Source organism: Ovis canadensis, chromosome 4 (genome assembly GCF_042477335.2).
Source record: "Ovis canadensis isolate MfBH-ARS-UI-01 breed Bighorn chromosome 4, ARS-UI_OviCan_v2, whole genome shotgun sequence".
Lineage (NCBI taxonomy): Eukaryota > Metazoa > Chordata > Mammalia > Artiodactyla > Bovidae > Ovis > Ovis canadensis.
The window spans coordinates 22,772,946-22,797,509 of NC_091248.1; the positions used below are offsets into that span (position 1 = coordinate 22,772,946).

Below are 24,564 nucleotides of genomic sequence, written 5' to 3' on the forward strand. Positions count from 1 at the left end.
TAGAAAACACATCAAAAGCCCAAATTAGGTTCTGACTCTGCCTCTCCTTAGCTGTGTGAACATAGCTGACAAAATTCCTTAACTACCCTTCCCTTCAGTTTCCAAATCAGAACACTCTGATGATTAAATCTACATTCATTGTTGTTGTTCAGTCGCTCAGTCGTGTCCAGCTCTTTGCAACCCCGTGGACTATAGCCTGGCAGGTTTCCCTGCCCTTCACTGTCTCCCAGAGTTTGCTCAAATTTGTGTCCATTGAGTTAATGATGCCATCCAACCATCTCATCCTCTGTCGCCTTCTTCTCCTCCTGCCCTCAGTTCATCAGTTATAACCAGTAGCTAATAGCTGCCACAATTATAATGAGCAGCCATCTCTTGGCCCCTCCCTCTCACCCTCTAATCCTGTTTCTCAGAAGCAGCTACTACTTTCAACTCAGGGTCTGTCTCCATGTGTCTTAAATAATTTTCTTGCTACCCATTCATTTACTCTTTTAGACATGTCTACTAAGTAGGTGTACAGTAGACAAAGATTTAACTTTCTTCCATCAACCTTCCCTCACTCCACCCTCATCTCATTGTGTCAATATAGAATTTATATCACATTTTGAAATATTAATATGTGCGTATTGTTCATGGTGAAGTCATGTAGCATTCATGATTATGTATCCTTTCTTGTACAGTGTTTTGCTTTTCTTAAACTTTCTAATTGTCTTTGATTTTTTTTAGTTTAGTTGTCTTTGTCCCTGCTGTTATTTATAGGCATAAAAGATTTGTCAGTGACACATGAAAAATATTTTCCAGATGCTCGAAAGCATCAGCAAATTTGTCAGTCCCTTTTAATTGTCTTGACATCTCCCTTTCCCATGCGTTTCCTTAAGAGCGTCCTCTCTTGGCTGTGTGGTTTCTTGCCTTCATACCGCCGAATGGCTCTCATTTTAGGACTTCCATTTACACTCTCTCCTGCTCTCCAGGTCCTTAGTTCTTTATTTTCTGTCTCCTGCTGTCTGCTCTGTGCCTCCTTCTGCCCTGACCTCTGTCCTGGATGGCTGGCCACTAAGGAATACCTCCTCCAAGCTGCCTTCGCTACTGGTTTCCAGTTGAGTTCAGGCAAAGGGCATGGGAGAGGGTTGGATCTTCATCCTTACTTCTTCCCTGCTTTAAACCATATTTCTGGGAATGGCTAACTACAGTTTCTGTGAGAAAGGACCTCTGTCACGGCTCTAGCTGTGAATCATGTTCGTGCCCAGTCATGTCCAATTCTTTCTGACCCCACGGACTGTAACCCACCAGGCTCCACAGGAATACTGGTGTGGGTTGCCATTTTCTTCTCCAAGGGATCTTCCTAACCAAGGAATTAAGCCCGTGTCTCCTGCCTTGCAGGTGGATTCTTTACCCGCTGAGCCACTAGGGAAGCCCCCGTAGCTGTCAGTAGATTTCAGTGACACCTGACCTTTCTGATTCTAGGGTCAGTAATGGCTGTTAGTTACAAGGCAGGTGATGACTTCCTGCTGTTACCAGCCTCTCAGTGTTTCAGTATGTCTTCTTCATTCTTACGCTTCTATAAGTAGTAAATTCATTCTGTCCTGGGTTCCACTCCTTTTCCTTCTGACCTTCACTGATCATAGATTCTCTGTTCCCTGGGTTCCTTGTCTTCCTCCTTTTGTTGCCTAAGAACGAATATATGAAAGAGGCAAGTCTTCAGATTCTTGGTTTTCATCTCCCACACACGACTGATAATACTTTGAATGAGAACGTAATGAGTCCCCCCCGCCCAGAATTTTGAATGTATTATTTAATTTCTTCAGAGCTTCTAGTTTTGCTGCTGAAAAATCTGATTCCATTCAGATTTACAGTCATTTATGTGCCTCATTATACTTTCTCTCTGGAAAGTATTGAGTTCTTTTGTCTAACCCTGGTACTCTGAAATTGCTTGATCATGAGCTTTGCTGTTTGTTTTATTATCTATTTATTTTGGCTGCACTCTGTGGCAGGTGAGATCTTAGCCCCCTGACCAAGGACTGTGCCCCCCGCACTGGGAGTGCAGAGTCTTAACTACTTCACCACCAGGGAAGTTTCCAAAAGTGAGCTTTGACTGTGTCTTTTTCTCTTTGTGCCAATGATACACAGATCAGTTAAACGTGTTTTTACTTAATTTCCCCCTTTCCAGCTCTGCCTCACCCTGCTCTCACCGCTTATCCTCAATCTGAGCCTTTTGGGACTTAATTTCTCCAGATGATAAACATCGGGCGTCTCGCTGGTGGATTGGGTGAGAAATGGTCAGAGAAAGCAAGTGGGCTAATTACTTTGTACACACGTCCAGTCCTCCACCTTATTTCCAGATGTTGGTTCATGTCACACTTTGGAGTCGTGTGCCTTTTGTTAACTGCTGTACTTGAATGCTTTGTCTGTAACTTGGGCCATTATAACTGCCCATGGTCTGCCCAGATAGCCGCACTTGTGTTCACAACTGAAAAAAACTCTCTCTCATCCTCCTGTATCTCCTCATCTGTTTTGTGTGCTCAGTCACTTCCGTTGTGTCCAACTGTTTGTGACCCCACGGACTGGAACTGCCAGGCTCCTCTCTCCTTGGGATTCTCCAGGCAAGAATACTGGAGTGGGTTGCCATGTCCTCCTCCAGGGGATCTTACTGACCCAAAGATGTGAACCCGCATCTCCTGTGTCTCATCTCCTGCATCTATTTTATCCTTGTTTAAAATGTTATTCCTTAACTGATGCTTCATTCACTTTGGGGGGCAGGACAGCAGGGTTTGTGTACATTTTACTAAATGTCCTACTCTTGTTAATTTAATATCGACAGCTTTACTTATGGACAGTTGATTGCTCAGGTCCTCGTCCTGTAGAAAATTATGATTTTTCTTGGATTGCAAGATTTGAGTTGCAAGTGTTGATGAGTTGGAGTCAGTCAAACAGCACAAGGCAGGCAGGAGCCTCTTGACTGCCAGCATCTTAGTGTGCTGGTAGAAATTTGTAATCCTTGCCATTTAACTGTGAATGCAGTCATGGCAGCTTTGTTAGGAAAACAAGCATGAAAAGAGAGCCATGTACTTTTTGACAAGCTAACGATAGAAAGGAATAGAAAGTGCAGTGATAATTTTTTAAAAGATAAAAATTTTCCATGAATTGAGAGACGTGATTGCAAGTAGCTCTTTGGATCAATGGCATGTGTGAATCCAACAAGAGCTTACTATTAAAACAAGCAGAAACAACTAGTATAACTCAGCAAGTGTTCCAGTCCATATAACGTTTCTAATCCAATAAGGGTAAAAAGGTAGCCTGTTAACTTACATGCACAAGAAAGATATGATTGAATGGAAATGTGATTGGAGAGAAGCTAGGAGCTTATATAAACATAGTTGTTGGTAAAGGGATTTAGGTGTCAGAACTGTTCATTGAAGGACAAAAATGGGGACTTTGTGTGGTTATGACATTTGTGAATTAACTCCTCAAGACACTACTTTATCTAGCACACTTCTTTATCTAGCATGTACTTTAATTAGAAATCACATTTTCATTTATTGGTATTCTGCTGTATGAATTAATATAACTTAAATATACTAGTAGCTTTCTTAGTTTTAGACTATATTATGTAATTGATGAACTTGAGCATTTGTGTTTCTCTTTTAGTTTCGCTCGTCAAATGTAATGTCCTTAAGTTCTTATTGATAAAAGATCACTGGAGAAATAAAGAAATAGTACAATAGTTGAAACAGAATTAAAATCAAACTTAACTAGCCTATGAGTGGCCGAGAAAGAGCCTGCTTTAAATTCCATTAAAATATAAAACAAAATTTAATTATAGTCTGTCTAAGGAACAAACGCAGTCTAAGTGAAAAGTGAAGTCGCGTCTGACTCTTTGCGGCCCTATGGACCGTAGCCTACCAGGTTCCTCTGTCCATGGGATTTTCCAGGCAATAGTACTGGAGTGGATTGCCATTTCTTTCTCCAGGGGATCTTCCCGACCCAGGGATCGGACCCAGGGATCGAACCCAGGTCTCCCACATTGTAGACAGACGCTTTACCGTCTGAGCCACCAGGGAAGTCTAAGGGACTTAGTAATTACTGAGGACCAAATCTGAGTAGCTTCCTGTTTTCCTATACATATGTGGATCGTTCATCTTTTGCTACGGCATTTTATATTTCTCTGTATTTCCATGTGAGCTTTCCATGTGAGACAGTACAATTCTAAGAATGAGATGTTCACATAATTGCCTTGTCTGCAGAGCTTGGCAAACCGTTTCTGTTCTCTCTCATTGATAATTCGGTGGTTCTTCCTTGATAGCTAGCTTTCACCATGTTTGCTTCTGAAGACAGAATATATTCATAGCCTAAAATAGACTCAACAAATTGAAAACCTTTATTATATCAATTATATACATTTTTGGCCGTCACATTCAATCCTAACATGTTTAATTTAGAAGTTGTTTCAGAATTTTAGCTACCTAATAATGTCAATTCATAATTTTATTTTAGTTTGATGGCCATTTTTATACCCCTGCCTCCCAAATCTGAAGATTCTTGGTTGTTCTTTTCATAGTAGCTGGTTGGTGCGGACACAGAGGGAAAAAGAGCTTCTAGAATCCCAGAGTAGCTCCCTTCCCATAAAGATCTCCCTTACACATTGTGATTATCTTTAGTCATTCATTCATTTAACTAACCTTACAGAGTGTCCAGAGGTTCAAGAGTGAAAAAGCCCTGGTCCCTGCCCTCAAGCAGTACCCTCTAGTACTAAGCCTGATACCACTCCAGGGGGCATCAACCACATTATATGCAGTGTCTAATCTGTACAGTCACATTTCAGGGCAAGTCTTTGAGTATATTCCAAGAAGCCCGCACACTTCACCAGAAATTGGACAATAGGGATTTATAGTGGGAAGGTGTTTGCCTTTGGGTCTTCCAGATATTATCTAAGATGGTTGTCAATCATTTCATTGTCAAACCATCCATCTAGTTGTATATATAAGTGGTGCTCATTCCAAGGTTCTTAACCATCGACTGTCCAAGTCCAGCCGTGCCGTTTGATAACTAGAACTAAATACATCAGCTTAACATTCTGTAAATTGAAGTTCGGATTTCTCCTTTCAGGAGAGCAATTTACATGACGATTTCAGCAGTGATTTCTCCTTATGTTTTGCTAGATATAATTTCTCTGAAAAGATTGCTTGAATGTGTCATTTACTTTGATCTTTAAGATAATTGCCCACAAATAATTTTTTCCTAATTCCCCGCATTATTCAGGATGATTAATAGATTTGGAGGGAGAAATCTTATGACTTCCTTGTTCTGCCTCAGCTGTCATATAAACAGGAATTAAAGATGTGTGAAGCTTATTAATTGGTTTTTTCTTGTCCTGCATGGTCTGCAGTTATTCCTTGGAGACATGCTCTCAGTTGCAGAATTTTAAATGACTGATCAAATGGAATCTATCTCTTCCTTTATGGTTCCATAGTATAAGAAATAATATTTCTCTGCTGTTCGATGCAATATGTTGAGTTTTACATTTTTTCCCCCTATTGTAGTCCTCAGTGAGGGACTTTCTTATTTACATTTTTGTATTGGTTGTTACTGGTTTCTAGGTATAACTAGTCTGAAATTCCCAGTTATCTGTATAACCTGTGGCTTTTGTTGTAAGACTTAATCTCTGGAGTTTTCGTTGTCTATGGACGTCTGTTTTCAACTTTCAAATATCCTTGAACCCCCATCTTAGTTTCTGTACACTATCAACGGTGATAGACTTCAGTTTTTAAGAGTAGTCTTCTTGTGTTTTCCTGCCTAGACCTTAATTTTGAAGGCTTTCCTTTTGATTTTATCTTTATCCTTCTCAGCATTTGTTACCAGGCTCAAGAACGAATTTGCCATCTCTGTTTCTTCTTTTTCAATCTGACCAGATCGACTTCATAAAAACACGAGGAGGCAGTGTGGCTTAATGCTCACTGACCCAGGATTCTCAGTCACATTTTCAGGTTCTGGGGTTGACATTTAAACAAGTAATACGGTTTACTTGCATGTAAAAATCAAAGCACTGTCGTAGGAATTCTGTAAAGCCCCTCTGTCTCTAAATTTTAGCAATCAAATAAATTGTACTGCTGAACCAGAGGTTTCCATGGAGACAGTTGGAATTCCTTTGGAGTGACATAAATGAAATTTGGGTTTAGATATTTTGGTGTAACTGAACTGATTTTTTTTCTATTTAATTTTATATGATGATATTGGTTCTAAATCAAATTCCTATCTCTATTTCAGTTGCTTCTGTGCACTCCTCAGAATAGTTTGTTTAATTCATTTATTTGAAAGATATTTATTGAACACTTAATTCTGTGTCAGGCACCAGGTTAGGTCCTGGGGCTTATAAAGATGAGAAAGATCCATGCTTTCAAGATCAGAAGGAAAAATGGTGTAATAAGCCATTGAGAGAGCTAGAGCTGAGGACACATTGGCCAGGTCATGAACAAAAATACCCCACCAAGAAGTGAAGCAGCTGATGTTTGTGGGTAGGGAAGAGGGACAGTTTAAGAAGCAGATAGAGAAAAAGGAAAAAATGGAGAGAGGGGGGAAAGTGGGTGGAAACCAGAAACGAGGACTATTTAGAAATAGTTAGGAGGTGAGGTGCCGGCTCCTCTGTCCATGGGGTCACAAGGAGTCGGACACGACTGAACGACTTCACATATGTATATAAGTATATGTATTTTAAGTATACATTTCTATATTATATTTAATATATATATTACATATATTTATATACAAATATATAGAAAGTATGTATGTACACACATCCACGTCCACTAAAATGCAGATAAGTATACTGGAATACACACACTAAAATATTATTGAAATAGAAATATGCATATTAAAATGTGTGAGCAAAAATTGTCATTGTAACTTCATGAACAGTGTTGCCAGTTGGTACTTTAAGGTGGCCAGGCTTCTAGATCTTTCTGGTCAGTTTTATTTCAGTGGACCATTTCAGTGTGAACCATTGCCTGATCTCTCCTCTCTCGTCAGCAGCAGGCCACCCTGGGCTTTGGCTTCATTGAACTACCTTACTTTACACACTTCTTTCTTTGCTTTTTTTAAATTTTTATAAGTATCATTCTTAGAGATAGAATTTTGCTTCGTAGTTTGAAAAATAAATCTTAAAGCTTCCCCATATAGAAAAAGTTGGTTGTTTTGAACTGAAGGTTCTCTGAGATGGGCTTTTATCCACAGTCTAGTGTTTGGATTGGTTTTGTTTTCATTCCCTGAGAGCTAAGTACTCCATAGAAGTATTTGACTAAGATGTATTGTGCCTATCTGTACCTAATGAAGCACTAACCGCAGTAAATGATGAGTGACAGTTTAATCAATTCAGTTCCTTCAGTAGTCACCAAGGGCACGTGGGCTGTAATTTTTTAATCTTTCGCTTTTCAAATACTGCAAATGCCAACATGAAAAGATCACATTTGTTATGTGGCATAAATTTTCTTGCAAGTTTAACCAAAAAACCATTTTTTTTTTAACAAAAAGTCTTTCATCTTTTAGAAGGTAAACTCATAGGGAAAGAAACCTCTTTGTTCTGTTTTGCAATTATATAACATATTCCAGCAGAGAAAAGTAAGATAAATAAATGGCCACCTTGTGCATCAGCTTGCACTAGCTTTAATTGCACAATGGTATATTTCAGTGAACCATGGCTAAATAAAATTACCTATTAGGTTAATTAATGTGAAACCTTTCTGAGTTAGTAATGCATCCCTGTGTGTTACATTCAGGTTGTGTTTGGCATTTAATCTAATTTGCTAGTCTGTTGTTTCTTTGTGGTTCCCTTGGATGGATGCTGAATATATATTTAGAGAATTAATCTTAGGTATAAAACTCCTTTCAACACAGAATTAGTTTCCTTTAGATTAGAATTTTAAAAAGAGTTAGTTTCCTTTAGATTCCTGCTCTTCACTTTCTGGTCTTGTGAACAACAACATTAGCACTGCTGGGAAGCTTTGTTAGAAATGCAAGGTCTCAGAGCTCCACCCAGACCTAGGGGGTCAGAATCTGCATTCTGGCCAGTTCCTCTTTTGAACCTGTTAAAAGGTGAGAGGCACCGCTTCAGATGCGTTTTTTTTAGTGGACGCATAGTGCTGAAAAAGAGGAAGGCAACAGAACTTACTTGTGCTCAGTAATGGTTCTGCTTGGGGCTTTCCTAGTGGCTCAGTGGTAAAGAAGCTGCAGGAAGTGCAGGAGACCTGGGTTCAATCCCTGGGTCAGGAAGATCCCCTGGAAGAGGGCATGGCAACCCATTCCAGTATTCTTGCCTGGAGAATCCCATGGACAGAGGAGCCTGGCGGGCTACAGTCCACGGGGTCGCAAAGAGTGGGACACGACTCAGCGACTGAGCATGGCAACGCATGGTTCTGCTCACCTGCTGTCCTCCTGTCAGAAGCACTCTGATACGGGCTTTGTGCACAGCCCTCTTTCTAAAGGTTTTGACAGTGCAGATGGTTCTCAGTGGCTCTGAATGACTTTCCAAACACGAGCTGAGGCCTTATAACTCTCCGTGAGGGCAGGCCTCCCTTCTGGTCTAAGCGTGAGCTGGGTGCAGGGCTGGCGGCCCCTCTGCTCCCGCTCTGGGGCTTGGGCTGTATCATAACCCTGTAACTCCTCCCGGGCTCTGCGGCTAAAGAAGCTGCCACTTGAGGGTGACGCCGGCGCTCTTTGCCTAAAGCTCCCTGTCCTAAACCCTTATTAATAAAAGGAGGAAATTAGAAGCTAAAATCTAGGAGGGTGGGATTTTGTTTTGTTTTGTTTTAATTACACCATATTTTAAAATGTTAAAAGCTTTCTACAGTATCTATTGAGATTGAATCAAACTTTGCCCAGAGACTTGGGGAGGAAGGAGAAAAACGTTTTATTTTTTGATCACCGAAAGAAGGTTCATGTCAAGTAGATAAACAATAACCTCTGCATTCTATTTTATACTTCTTCAGGTGGGATAACCACTTATTGGGTTATTTACATCTCGTAACAGTGTCTTCGTGGGGAAGGTGGGTACACGTCACATGAAATGTGTCAAGTACAGGTATTACTTCAATATGAGAGGTGATGGATCTAATTAATACCTATTTTAGTTGGAAGATGTAATTATCCTGCACCATAACATCCCAACAGGATGTAGGCTTGTGGACACAGCAGGGGAGGAGAAAGTGGGATAAACTGAGAGAGCCACACTGACATATATACATGACCATGTGTAAAAGAAGCAGGTAGGAATAGCTAGATAGGAAGCAGAGGTATAGCACGGGAAGCTCAGCCCAGTGCGCTGCGATGACCTCGAGTGGCGGGGTGGGGAGGCGGGCAGGAGGGAAGCTCGTGAGCGGGGAGGAGGTACATGTATACTTACCGCTGATTCACGTTATTTTATGGCAGAAATCAACACAACACTGTAAAGCCATTATCCTCCAATAAATTTTATTTAAAACCATATAAAGCCTCTTGATGAAAGTGAAAGAGGAGAGTGAAAAAGTTGGCTTAAAGCTCAACATTCAAAGAACGAAGATCATGGCATCTGGTCCCATCATTTCATGGGAAATAGATAGGGAAACAGTGGAAACAGTGTCAGACTTTATATTTTTGGGCTCCAAAATCACCACAGATGGTGACTGCAGCCATGAAATTAATGGTGCTTACTCCTTGGAAGAAAAGTTATGACCAACCTAGATAGCATATTCAAAAGCAGAGACATTACTTTGCCAACAAAGATCCGTCTAGTCAAGGCTATGGTTTTTCCAGTGGTCATGTATGGATGTGAGAGTTGGACTGTGAAGAAAGCTGAGCGCTGAAGAATTGATGGTTTTGAACTGTGGTGTTGGAGAAGACTCTTGAGAGTCCCTTGGACTGCAAGGAGATCCAACCAGTCCATTCTGAAGGAGATCAGCCCTGGGTGTTCTTTGGAAGGAATGATGCTAAAGCTGAAACTCCAGTACTTTGGCCAGTTCATGCTAAGAGTTGACTCATTGGAAAAGACTCTGATGCTGGGAGGGATTGGAGGCAGGAGGAGAAGGGGACAATAGAGGATGAGATGGCTGGATGGCATCACTGACTCCATGGATGTGAGTCTGAGTGAACTCCGGGAGATGGTGATGGACAGGGAGGGCTGGCATGCTGCGATTCATGGTTGTAAAGAATCGGACATGACTGAGCGACTGAACTGAACTGAACTGAACTGATGGTAACTTTGCAAAAATAAATAAAATTCACTTCAGTCATTAAAAAAAAAATACTAATCGGTTGAATTACATTGCATCTTAGCTGCAGACTATGATGACTGTGAGACTTGGACTTCCCTGATGGCTCAGATGGTAAAGCATCTGCCTACAATGCAGGAGACCTGGGTTCAGTCGCTGGGTTGAGAAGATCCCCTGGAGAAGGAAATGGCAACCCACTCCAGTATTCTTGCCTGGAAAATCCCATGGACGGAGGAGCCTGGTAGGTTACAGTCTATGGGGTCACAAAGAGTCGGACACAACTGAGCAACTTACGACTATTAGGACTATGATGACCTAATCCTGTTTCACTCAGGTCTGGGTGGGCTGCTATATTGTGATAACCCCTCTGACTCATTTGAACTATGTCTTAAAAGTGAAAGAACAAATTCTTGTTCTGAGAACGATGACAGTGAATGATTACTTTTACAAGTGAATAAATTACAGTTGGAGGAAGTTGTATGAGAAGTGTTGGAGTTAGGGGACCTAACCTAGTCTGGTTGACCAGGAAGCCTTCCCAGGGAAGTGACATTGAACTTGATATCTCCTACCCTGATTGAGAGAAATTCTTGCCCCTTACCCAGGGAATTCTTTTTTTCCCTCTGCATTCCACTCTCCCCACCATTACCCCAAATTTAGGAACTTAGAAAAATGTTATTTTGAGTTCCTTTGACATGGAGTGCATAGATCAGTTTTCAAATACCTTCACATCTAGTTTAATTAATCTTTAACAGATTTGCTTCCCAAGTTATTCAAGGTCGAACTTTAACTGACATTTCACATTCTGGTCCACAGTTCTAGATGGCTAGTGTTGATTCCAAGACAAATTTATTAAAATATATATGAGTTCTTTTTTCCTCATATGGAGAAAACCCCAAATTCCATGGGTCTTCCACTTAAAATGATTAGTTCTGTATATGGTCCCAAGGAGATGCTGTTCTTCTTCATTTCACCTTTCTTAAAATAAACTTAATTTTAGAGGAGTTTTATATTTATAGAAAACTTGCAAAGATGATAAAGACTTCTTCCTACATATTTCTCACCTGGTTTCCCTATTGTTAACATCTTAAATCACTATGATACCTTTGTCACAACTAAGAAACCCACCGTGGTATGTTACTACTAACCAAACTTTATTTCGATTTCACTAGTTTTCCCCTAATTTCCTTTTCTGGTTTAGGACCCCATTTAGGTTACCACGTTACATGTATTAATAGCTGCTGTGTTTCCTTAGCCTCCTCTGGGATACGACAGTTTCTCAGACTGCCCTTGCTTTTCTTGACCTTGACAGTTTTGAGGCATATGAGTTATTTTGCAGAATGTCCCTCAATTTGGATTTGTCACGCTTTGGAAAAGAAGACTGCAGAGGCCAAGTGACATTCTTGTCATATCATGGCAAGACTATATGCTGCTGCTGCTGCTAAGTCGCTTCAGTCCTGTCTATCAGATGCCTTATCACTGATGATGCTAATTTAATCACATGATTAGGGTTCTGCTTTCCAATTTTCTCCATTATAAGGGTACAGTCCATCCCTACCCTCACCTTCATGCTTTACTCTTTGGAAACAAGTCACTAAGCTCAGCTGTCCCTCTAGAGTGCAGAGGGAGGAGGAAAGAAGTGCTTTTGATTATTCTTTCAAGAAATATCTTTGAGCCCTTACTATATGCCTGACACTCTCCTGTGCCCTGCGGACAAGATGATAGCCACAACCTTGTCCCTGATCTTAGAGGTCTTTTATCTGGCTGAGATACAACCCCCAAAGGCAGACAGATGAGCATCCTTTGAGTGTAATGAAGGAAACAAACTAGGGAAAGGAGGGCGAGACATGGGACCTGGATAATATGGAGGAACCTGCCTTGCATATGGTGCTGGGAAAGACATTTCTCAATGGAGCCGTTTGAGTTGACCCAAGAAAGAATTGCAATGGAATGTTCAGTTCAGTTCAGTCACTCAGTCGTGTCCGACTCTTTGCGACCCCATGAATTGCAGCACGCCAGGCCTCTCTGTTCATCACCAACTCCTGGGGTTCACTCAGACTCATGTCCATCGAGTTGTTGATGCCATCCAGCCATCTCATCCTCTATTGTCCCCTTCTCCTCCTGCCTCCAATCCCTCCCAGCATCAGAGTCTTTTCCAATGAGTCAACTCTTCGCATGAGGTGGCTAAAGTACTGCAGTTTCAGCTTTAGCGTCATTTCTTCCAAAGAACACCCAGGACTGATCTCCTTTAGAATGGACTGGTTGGATCTCCTTGCAGTCCAAGGGACTCTCAAGAGTCTTCTCCAACACCACAGTTCAAAAGCATCAATTCTTTGGCACTCAGCTTTTACTCACAGTCCAACTCTCACATCCATACATGACCACTGGAAAAACCATAGCCTTGACTAGACGGACCTTTGTTGGCAAAATAATGTCTCTGCTTTTGAATATGCTATCTAGGTTGGTCATAACTTTCCTTCCAAGGAGTAACCGTCTTTTAATTTCATGGCTGGAATCACCATCTGCAGTGATTTTGGAGCCCCCATAAAATAAAGTCTGACACTGTTTCCCCATCTATTTCCCATGAAATGATGGGACCAGATGCCATGATCTTCGTTCTTTGAATGTTAAGCTTTAAGCCAACTTTTTTACTCTCATCTTTCACTTGCATCAAGAGCCTTTTTAGTTCCTCTTCACTTTCTGCCGTAAGTGTGGTGTCATCTGCATATCTGAGATTATTGATATTTCTCCTGGCAATCTTGATTCCAGCTTGTGCTTCTTCCAGCCCAGCATTTCTCATGATGTACTCTGCATAGAAGTTAAATAAGCAGGGTGACAATATACAGCCTTGAGGTACTCCTTTTCCTATTTGGAACCAGTCTGTTGTTCCATGTCCCGTTCTAACTGTTGCTTCCTGACCTGCATATAGGTTTCTCAAGAGGCAGGTCAGGTGGTCTGGTATTCCCATCTCTTTCAGAATTTTCCACAGTTTCTTGTGATCCACACAGTCAAAGGCTTTGGCATAGTCAAGAAAGCAGAAATAGATGTTTGTCTGGAACTCTCTTGCTTTTTCGATGATCCAGCAGATGTTGGCAATTTGATCTCTGTTTTTTTTTGCCTTTTCTAAAATCAGCTTGAACATCTGGAAGTTCACAGTTCACGTATTGCTGAAACCTGGCTTGGAGAATTTTGAGCATTACTTTACTAGCATGTGAGATGAGTGCAATTGTGTGGTAGTTTGAGCATTCTTTTGCATTGCCTTTATTTGGGACTGGAATGAAAACTGACCTTTTCCAGTCCTGTGGCCACTGCTGAGTTTTCCAAATTTGCTGACACATTGAGTGCAGCACTTTCACAGCATCATCTTTCAGGATTTGAAATCCCTCAACTGGAATTCCATCATGTCCACTAGCTTTGTTCATAGTGATCTTCCTAAGGCCCACTTGACTTCACATTCCAGGATGTCTGGCTCTAGGTGAGTGATCACTCCATCGTGATTATCTTGGTTTTGAAGATCTTTCTTGTACAGTTCTTCTGTGTATTCGTGCCACCTCTTCTTAATATCTTCTGCTTCTGTTAGGTCCATGCCATTTCTGTCTTTCATCGAGCCCATCTTTGCATGAAATGTTCCCTTGGTATATTACTCAGCTATTAAAAAGAATGAAATAATGCCATTTGCAGCAACATGGATGGACCTAGAGACTGTCATACTGGGTGAAGTAAGTCAGACAGAGAAGGAGAAATATTGTATAATATCCCTTATATGTGGAATATCAAAAGAAATCATATGAAAGGACTTATGGTTAATGGAGGATGGGGTGGCAGAAAGGGATAGTTAAGGAGTTTGGGATGGACATGTACACACTGTTATATTGAAAATTGATAACTAACAAGGTCTTGTTGTATAGCATAGGGAACTCTGCTCCATGTTATGTGGCAGCCTGGATGGGAGGGGAGTTTGGGGAAGAATGGATCCATGTATATGTATGTCTGAGTTCCTTCTTGTTTACCTGAAACTATGACAGCATTGTTAATCAGCTATACTCCAATATAAAATAAAAAGTTTTAAAAAAAGAAGTAATTATCCATGCAAATAGGGAGGGAAAATGTGTTCTGGGCAGAGGGAACAAGTCATGCAAAGATACTGAAATGGGGAAGAGCTTGGCATGTTTTAGGAGCAAGACAGCAGGCAGCCTGACGGAGTCTCGGAGTCATGTCATGGGTAGAGGTGCCCTGAGGAAGCTGGAAGGCATGTCAGGTTTCGCCCTTTCCGGTCTCCATTCTTGATTTTGAGGCAGAAAAAAAAGCCCAAGATATAATTTGTAAAATCTGTCTTATCTCCTTTTATCAACATAGTATTCACGTATACAGCACATAAATGAATGGCTGGATCTGTGCTCCAATAAAACCTTGTTTATGAACACTGAAATTTGAATTTCGTATACCTTTTATATATCACCAAATATTCTTTTGAGTTTTTTGACCATTTAAAGATTTAAAAGCCATCGTGAGCTTGGAGGCTATATAGAAACAGGCACTTGGTGGCGTTTGGCGTGGCCTGTGGAGCCCTGTGTGTTACTGTGTGTTGCCCCGCCGCACACCCAGCAGGGGAAGGGCTTATAATACTGCCGGTCTCACTCCTTCGCTGCCATGAGTGGGGAAGAAAGAGGTAGCTTTACAACTAGCGGTTGTAATTGCTTCTGTCCTCAAAGCTATTAAAATAGCCAGGTTCTGGACTTCCCTGGTAGTCCAAGGGATAAGAATCTGCCTGCCAGTGCGGGCGACACCAGTCCGATCCCTAGTCTGGGAAGATGCCACGTGCTGCGGAGCAGCGACGCCCAGGTGCCCCACTGCTGAGCCCGTGTTTCAGAGCCAGCGCTCCGCAGCAAGAGACGCCACCACGATGAGAAGCCCACACCTAGCAACTAGAGAAAGTCAGGCAGCAGCAAAGACCTGGCAGTGTCAAAATAAATGGGTAAAACGAAAGAACTGGATTCTTCGTGGTGTGTCCAACTTCATTTGCCGCAAGTATTGGAATATAGGATAAAGGCGAGAACTTCTCGCCCGGAGAGTAAGACACAGATTCTTAGAGTAGAACATGGTCTGGGGCTGTCTTTTTAACTTCTTCCGTTTTCCATACAGAGCCATGGTGCTAGCGCTGGGCTCTGTCAGGATTCCTCAGGTACTGGCGCCTGTCTTCTTCGCCTGTTCTCACTCCTGGCTCCGTCACTTCATTATCCGTCACGTTCCACTCGCGCAAATGTTTTCTCACCACCCCCCATCCCTAACACACACACACACACACACACTGAGCTGTGAGCATGTCCTTTCGTGCTTCTTTGGTAACTTTTCACAGGAATTGTGAAAAATTTTAGAAATTTTAGAAAATAAAATTTTAGAATTCCTGTCTTTATAGCATATATACTTGAAAGGCACGTGATAGACATTTCCCCACAAATGACAATAGTCCTAAAAGTTTGTGTGGTGGTGCCAATAATAAGTGAAGCTGGAAAAAAAACAGCAACTTTCCATTATGTTGTTATTCAGTAGCTAAGTTGTGTCCGACTCTTTGCAACCCCAAGGACTGCTCCTAATGACAAAGAATAAACAATTCTGCTTAAAATCTTGATTTGAATTTTAATGCAAAAATATTTACACAGCTGTGGCATAAAATTAAATCAAGAAATTCTGATTTCAAAAGAATTAAAGATGTGTGAGCATGCATGGGTATTTTATATAATACCTTGCCTGGTAACTAATCTGAAAATAAGAGTTTGAACACACTGCATTCTCTGACACCTTTAATTGTAAGCTTTTGTAACCAGTTTTTATTCTTGAAAAATTTAAACCAAGTGCTTGATAATTACACGATTCAAATTTCCAATAGAAGCAAATTAAAGGAGACATTTGCTGAAATAAAGTTATATATCATAAATATAGAGCTTAAGTGGATGAATTCTTTCTCAATAAACCACTCAGGGAAGTCAACTTAATCCATCAAGACAGGCAGCACAGCTAATGGAGGGTAACAAAGGAAAAAGGCGGGAAAAATAAAGGGAACTCAGGCAATAGTCCCTCCATATTAAATTGAAGTGTTTATTGTTTAGCAGTAAAGAAGCTCCAGTAATAAAGTGTTCTGCTGTGTTAAGACGTTGGTATGTTTTACATTTCTACTTTTTAATTTTTTTGTGCTTTCTATCTCTTTGTGTAAATCCTTTACATATAATTCTCTCAGCTTTATTAGTATATCCTCAAGCATCTTTGAAAAACAACACCATGGGAAACATCCATTAGAAATGAGAGTTCAAATCCTTCAGGCCACTAAGCAGATAAGTGCCTATAGAAATGCCATATCATTTCATTTCAACTGAGAATTGCAACATAGATTTATCTTTTAATTGTTCTCAGCATCAGATCATGAAGATTTTATGGACCAAGAACAATCAATAGTAAAAGAATTTCCATTAAGGAGTTCTGACAGTGTAAAGGTTACCTCACCAACCAGCTTAGCAGAGTTCACAGTGGGGTGTTATGGCTTCTGCTGAGGGTCTTTGCACTTAGTTGCAGCTTGTGTTGGGCAAGTCTAAGGTCGATAGATGAAGAGTAGAAGGTGTATTCAGAATGGAATAAAGGAAGATGCTGCTGCTGCTGCTGCTGAGTCGCTTCAGTTGAGTCCAGCTCTGTGCGACTCCAAAGACGGCAGCCCACCAGGCTCCCCCGTCCCTGGGATTCTCCAGGCAAGAACACTGGAGTGGGTTGCCATGTCCTTCTCCAATGCAGGAAAGTGAAAAGTGAAAGTGAAGTTGTGTCCGACTCTTAGCGACCCCATGGACTGCAGCCTACAGCCTCCTCCGTCCATGGGATTTTCCAGGCAAGAGTACTGGAGTGGGTTGCCATTGCCTTCTCCAAGAAAGGTGCTGGTGGCTGTTAAAGATTTAAGATATTTTATGTATACTTATATACACATATACTGTTTTTATATTTTATCTGTACTTGCTGACAAAGGTCCATCTAGGCAAAGCTATGGTTTTTCCAATAGTTACACATGGATGTGAGAGTTGGACTGTTAAAAACGCTGAGCACTGAAGAATTGATGCTTTTGAACTGTGGTGTTGGAGAAGACTCTTGAGAGTCCCTTGGACTGCAAGGAGATCCAGCCAGTCCATCCTAAAGGAAATCAGTCCTGAATATTCATTGGAAGGAGTGATGCTGAAGCTGAAACTCCAATACTTTGGCCATCTGATGCAAAGAAGTGACTCACTGGAAGAGACCCTGATGCTGGGAAAGATTGAAGGCAGGAGGCAAAGGGGACGACAGAGGATGAGATGGTTGGATGGCATCACAGACTCAATGGACAATAGCTTGAGTCAGCTTTGGGGCTTGGTAATGGACAGGGAAGCCTGGCATGCTGCAGTCCATGGGTCGCAAAGAGTTGGACACGACTGAGCAACTGAACTGAACTGATGTATACTTGTGCATCTTTCTTTATGAGTTTGATGTTTGTGTATGGGTACTCAGTCATGTCCAACTCTTTGTGACCCAATAACTGTAGCCCACCATGCTCCTCTACCCACGGAGTTTTCCAGGCAAGAATATTGGAGTGGGTTGCCATTACCTTCTCCCGGGAATCTTCCCAACCCGGGGATCAAACCCACGTCTCATGTGTTACCTGTATTAGCCGACAGATTCTTCACCACTGAGCCACCTGGAAGGCCTTATATAACATAATAGGAAGGCGATAGAAATGCAGGTCAGTGTCTTAGAAAAGAATTCTTGGTATAAAAAATGTAAAAAACCATCAAATTGAAATCTTAGATCTAACTGGATGTTTGAAGCCCTATATACAGGTCAATGAATTCTTAATACCAATGTAGGTATTTAATCTTTTAAAATTTTTATTAGTATTATTGCTATCATTGTTAATTTTATACTTTTTATTGAGGTGTACTTGATTTACAAGATTGCATTACAGGTGTGCAACATAGCGATTCAATATTTATATATATTCTACTCCATTTGAAGTAATTACAAAATAATGGCCATATATATCCCTGTGCTATACAATATATCCTTTGTTGCTCATTTGCTTGGTACATAATATTTTGTATCTCTTAATCCCATACCATTTTCTTGCCTCTTCCACTTCCCTCTTCCCATTGGAAAGCACTAGTTTGTTCTCTGTGTCTGTGAGTCTGTTTCTGTTTTGTTATATACATTTCTTTTATTGTTTAGATTTAACATGTTAGGTGATAACAGAGTATTTGTTTTTCTCTGTCTGACTTATCTCACTAAGCATAATACCCACTATGCTTAGTGATTTATCTATGCTGTTGCAAGTGGCAGAATTTCATTCTTTTTAGGGCAAATATTTTGTAGTATGTATGTGTGTATATATGTATTCACATCCTTTTTATCCCTTCATCTGTTGATGAAAGCATCTAAGGTTGCTTCTGTATCTTGGTTATTATAAATAATGCTGCTACAAACATTGGGGTGTATGTATCTTTTCCAAAAAGTTTTTTTTATTCTCTTCAGATACATGCCCAGGAGTGAAATTGCTGGGTCATACGTCAGTTCTGTTTTTAGTGTTTGAGGTATCTCCGTAGTATTTTGCATAGTGGCTTCACCAGTTTACATGTTGACCAACAGTGCTCTAGGGCATGTTTTCTCAACATCCTCACCAGATTTGTTATTTGTACACTTTTGGATGGTAGGCACTCTGACAGCTGTGAAGTAATATCTCACTGTGTTTTTGATTTGCGTTTCTCTGACAATTAGTGATGTTGAACATCTTTTCATGTGCCTGTTGGCCATCTGTATATCTTTTTTGGACAAATGTCTATTCATATCTTCTGCCAATTTTTAAACTTTTTAAAATAGTAAGTTGTATGAGCTATTTAGTATTTTGGATATTAATCCCATTTCAGTCATATCATTTGAAAATATTTTCTCCCATTCCATGGGTTGCCCTTTTTTTTATCTTTTGGACCATTTCCTTTGATGTGCAAAAGCTTTTAACTTTAGTTAGGTCCCATTTGTTTATTTTTTGCTTATGTTTCCTTTTCCTGAGAAGATGGATACAAAAAAAATTGCTATATTTATGCTAAAGAGTGTTCTGCCTATGTTCCCTTCTAAGAGTTTCATGGTCTCATGTTTTGTGTTAAGGTCTTTAAACCATTTTATGGTTTCACTTTGTGTATGGTTCTAATGTCATTCTTTTTTATGCAGCTGTTCAGTTTTTGCATCTCCACTTAGTGAAGAGAATGTCTATTCCTCACTGTATATTCTTGCCTCCTTTGTCATAGATTGTTTCAGATTGAGGCTCCAGTTCTTTAATAACCTTGGTTTAGTCAGTTTTGTCAAAAATGCTGAAATTAAAGCATTGTGATAAATATTCTGGTAAAGATGTAAATGTATTAATATCAGTCAGGAAAGATATCTTTAAATATATTTCAACAGAAAGCTGCATTTCTCTCATTAAACACTCATCTATAAAGATTCAGAATAGCATTAGAAAGACCCCACCATAAGTGCATGGGTTTATTTCTGGGCTGTCTGTTCTGTTTTATTGGTCTGTTTTTGTGCCATTACTGTACTGCTCTGATTACTGTAGCTTCGTATTATACTTCAAAGTCAGAGAACTTTCTTCTTTTTTCTCCTCTTCAATTTTTTGAAATAGTTCGAGAAGACTATATATTATCTCTTCATTATATGTCCAGTGGAATTCCCTTGTGAAGTTGTCTAGTCCTGGAGTTTGTTTACTGGGAGTTTTTGTTTGGTTTGGTCTGGGTGTTTTGTTTGTTTGTTTTTAATTGCAGATTCATTTTCACTACTAGTGATTTATTCAGAATATCTGTTTCTTTTGTTCAGTTTTGGAAGGTTTTGAGTTTCTAAAAATGTATTAATTTCTTCTGTATTGTCCAATTTGTTGGCATATAGCTGTAGTATTCTGTTCTGATTTTTTAATTATCTCTACCATATCAGTTGTTATTTCTCCTTCTTTACTTATTTTATTTGAATCTTCTCTCTTCTTTTCTTGATGAGCCTTTCTAAAGATATATCAGTTTTACCTGTTAGAAAAACCAGCTCTTGAGGTCACTGATCTGCTCCGTTGTGCTTTGGCTTTCTGTTTTATTTCCTCTCTGATCTTTATTATTTCCTTCCTTCTGCTGCTGTAGACTTCGTCTGTTCTTCTTTTCTAATTCCTTTAGATGGTACGTTAGGCCGTCTATTTGAGATTTTTCTTATATCTTGAGGTAGACCCGTCTCACTATAAACTTCTCTCTCAGAACTCCTTTCGCTGCGTCCCGTAGCTTTTGGAAAGTTGTGTTTTCATTTTCACTTGTCTTGAGCTATCTCCTGATTTCCTCTTTGATTTCTTGATGACCCATTGGTTTTTAGTAGCATGTTGTTTACTATCTCTCTGTCTCTTTGAATTAGGTGGACAGTTGCCAGTTATGGTCTTGAAGAGGTATCCTTATGTGGAGGCGTCCTTGTATAGTCTGTGTGTGCCCGCTGGCTTTGGTGGGAGAACTGGATCTGTTGTAAGCAGAGGCATGTCTTTCCCCAGAGTGTGCTTGTCAGGAAGAAGGGCTTGAGATGGAGCGGCTGGAGCAAGAGCCAGGGCTCCCCTATCCTTAGCCAGGGCTCCCCTATCCTTAGTGGCCAACTCTGCTCTACTGGGGGCAAAGTCAGGTCCCAGGCTGCTGAGCGGAGTCCTGAGGGTCAGAGCTGAGCTGGGTCAGTCCCCTCTGACTGTGTCTGCCTTCTTCCACCACCAGTACCCATGCCCCTAAATCAGGAGAGGCTGGCTGGAGCAGTCACTCAGTGTGGATCTGGGTGTGGGCTGTGGCAGAGTGCTGGCCTGCTTCTGGTGCACTGCCCACAGATGCCATCCTCACCCCATTCAGATGCCACTTGGAGTCTGAGCTGAGTGGCTCTGAGCTGCCTCCCTCCCTCACCAGCATGGGCTCTGCTTGTCGCTGGCAGCTCTCACCCAGTGTGGAGTGGCACTGCAAAGCCAGTGGGGCCAGAATGAGCTCTGGGCTCAGGCTGGGGTACGTGCCAGGGCAGTGGTGGGAAACTGGCCAGAGGCCAGTGTGGTTTCCATTTGCTTTCTCGAGTAAGCAAGTGTGTGTGCACTCTTCACAAGTGGAGTCGAGGCCTTTTACATTCCTTCTTTAAGTCCCACTGGCTTTCTATCCAGCTGAAGACACTCATCTTTCTTCCCACTGTTGGACCGCAGAATTGGGATGCTCAGTGTGTGACTCGAACAGCTCGCTCCCCAGGAAGGAGGGATCTCCCCGAAGGGCACAGGTCTTGGCCTGACTGCTTCTCTTCCCTTCCTTCCCATTTCCATCTGAACCATTCTTACGGGTTGTACAAAAGCCTTCTTGCAAGCCGTCAGTTAGTTTTCACTGAGCATTGCTCCATGTGTAAATGTGTGTGTGTGTGTGTGAATTTTATTTTTACTTTTTTTTTTAAACACAGAAAGCATTTTGTGTTGGGGTATAGCTGATTCACAATATTGTGATAGCTTCAGGTGAATACTGAAGCAACTCAGCCGTCCATATACGTGTATCCATTCTCCCCCCAATCCTCCTCCCATCCAGGCTGGCACATAACTAGAGCAGAGTTCCATGTGGTATACAATAGGGTTTTGTTGGTTATCCGTTTTAAATATAGCAACGTGTACATGACCTTCCCAAAGTCCTCAACTGTCCCTTCTCCCCGGCAACCATGAGTTCATTTTCTATGTCTGTGAATCTCTGCTTTGTAAGTAAGTTCATTTGTAACATTTCTTTTTAGATTCCACACATAAAGGATGTCATATGATATTTCTCATTCTCTGCCTGATTTACTTCACTCAGAATGGCACCAGATCCATGCATGTTACTGCAAACGGCATTATTTCATTATCTGCCTAGAACACTAATTTTTTTCCTAATATTTTTTTATTTGTAGTTGACTGATGATTGCTTTACACACTGCTTTGATTTCTGCCATACATCAACATGAATCAACCATAGGTGAACATATGTCCCCTCCCTCTTGACTCTCCCTTCCACCTGCCACCCATGCCTCTCCTCTAGGTTATCGCAGAACCTAGAGTCTATTATACAGAGTGAAGTAAGTCAGAAGGAGGAAAACAAATATCATATATTAATGCACATATATATTTATATCTATCTCTCTGTCTATCTATGTATATAAAGAGAGAGAATCTGGAAGGATAGTACTGATGAACCTGTTCACTGATCCACCCACAAGCCAAGCATAAACCTCTGTGAACCTGTTCACAGAGCAGCAATGGAGACACAGACATAGAGAACAGACTTATGGCCAAAGGTGGGAGAGAAGAGGGAGAGGGAGAGATGAACGGAGAGGCTAGCATGAAAGCATATATACTAACATAGGTAACTAACGAACACACACAAAGGTAACCAGGTGGCCAATGGAAATTTGCTGTATGACTCAGGGATCGAACTGGAACTCCATGATAACCTAGAACAGTCATTTTGAAATTAATTCTTTGTTACTAAAATGGAATTATTTTTATGATATGAAGTCACATTTGTTTGTTTTCATTTTGACTCTATATACTACTGGTATTTAATTTGGATAAAAATTATGTGATGTGATAGAGAAGAGGTTTCTGCTAATGTATCACTTTTAAAATTCAAGATACTATTCACATACAACTGGTGCAGTTACAGAGAAGTAAGTCATCATCTTTAACTTCTGGAGGGTCTGAAATAAGTCCACAAGGGATTACTCACTCTAAGCTGAATGTGAGGGACCTCCCTCGTGGTCCCGTGGTGAAGACTTCACCTTCCAGCACCGGAGGTGTGAGCTCAATCCGTAGTCAGAGAGCTCAAATCTCACTTGCCTTGTGGCCAAGAAACCCAAAACATTAAAGAGAAAGCAATAGTGTAGCAAATCTAATAAAGACTTTGACAATGGTCCACATCAAAAAATCTTTTTAAAAAATCAATTTTGAGTGCCACAAGTGAAGAAGTGTCTTACTATGCTTATGTTTTTATTACGGTCTTTCCAGGAAACATAAACTCCTTCAAGGTAGAGCCATTTAATAAAATCACAGAGAACTGTAAGAAGTTAGAGAGATCTAGCAAAAACAGTGAATTAATCCAGGCCTTCAGAAGGTGGGAATCAGATCAATTCAGGGAACTTCATCTGCAGGAAGCTGGCCATTTTTTTGCCAGCTCTGCCATTAAGGTGATTTATTTCATCAACATGTGCTAGTTTCTTTCCATCCTGTTCCCAGGGGTCTTTATCCCTAGACTTTCAGCGGAAGTATCTGATTTGCTTTCTGCCTGCACTATGGGTCAGGTGTTCCTATAGGGTTAGGTGCGGGCTTCTGGGGTCTGGGAGGCAAGGTCTCCTAATTCACTGGACTGCCTTGCCAGATAGGAGCTGTGAGCATAACCAAAGAAGCTGACCATAGTGGATGTTTGGTATTAAATAAGAGTTTAACAAACAAACTCAGAAAGGGAGCTATCCTGTCTGGCAGAGTGTTCATGGAAGACTTTGTAGAAGAGATCATATTTGTTGTTGTTTAGTTGCTAAGTTGTATGCAACTCTTTGTGGCCCCGTGGATTGTAGCCCACCAGGCTCCTCTGTCCATGGAATTTCCCAGGCAAAAATATTTCAGCGGGTTGCCATTTCTTTCTCCAGAGGATCTTCTTGACCCAGGGATCGAACCCACATCTACTGCATTGCAGGCAGATTCTTTACCACTGAGCCATAGATTGGGTTGTATTTACATGTCAAGAGCAAACAGGTAAAGAAAAAAGGAGTTCTAGGAAGTGGAGCAATTCAGGCCGAGTTATGTAGGTTTATGCTTGGCCCGTGGGCGGATCAGTCTGGTTCAGAGATCCTCACTGTTCAGTTCAGTTCAGTCGCTCAGCTTTTTGCAATCCCATGGACTGCAGCACACCAGGCCTCCCTATCCATCACCAACTCCCTGAGCTTGCTCAAACTCATGTCCATTGAGTCGGTGATGCCATCCAACCATCTCATCCTCTGTCATCCTCTTCTCCTCCCGCCTTCAATCTTTCCCAGCATCAGGGTCTTTTCCAGTGAGTCAGTTCTTCTCATCAGGTGGCCAAAGTATTGGAATCTCAGCTTCAGCATCAGTCCTTCCAATGAATATTCAGGACTGATTTCCTTTAGGATTGACTGGTTGATCTCCTTGCAATCCAAGGGACTCTCAAGAGTCTTCTCCAACACCACAGTTCAAAGTTCACAGATCCTCACTGTAGTTGCCCTAAATCACCTAAATGCCTGACCTCCAACTGATTGAAATCAGGTCTCTGGA

At 41.1% G+C, this 24,564-nt stretch overlaps 1 protein-coding gene across 3 annotated transcripts in view; it reads left to right on the top strand.

The window, feature by feature from the left end:
- CDK14 (cyclin dependent kinase 14) overlaps nt 1–24,564 on the top strand; it is a 720,213-nt gene that overhangs the window by 397,353 nt on the left and 298,296 nt on the right. The gene's annotated exons all lie outside the window — the stretch shown is intronic.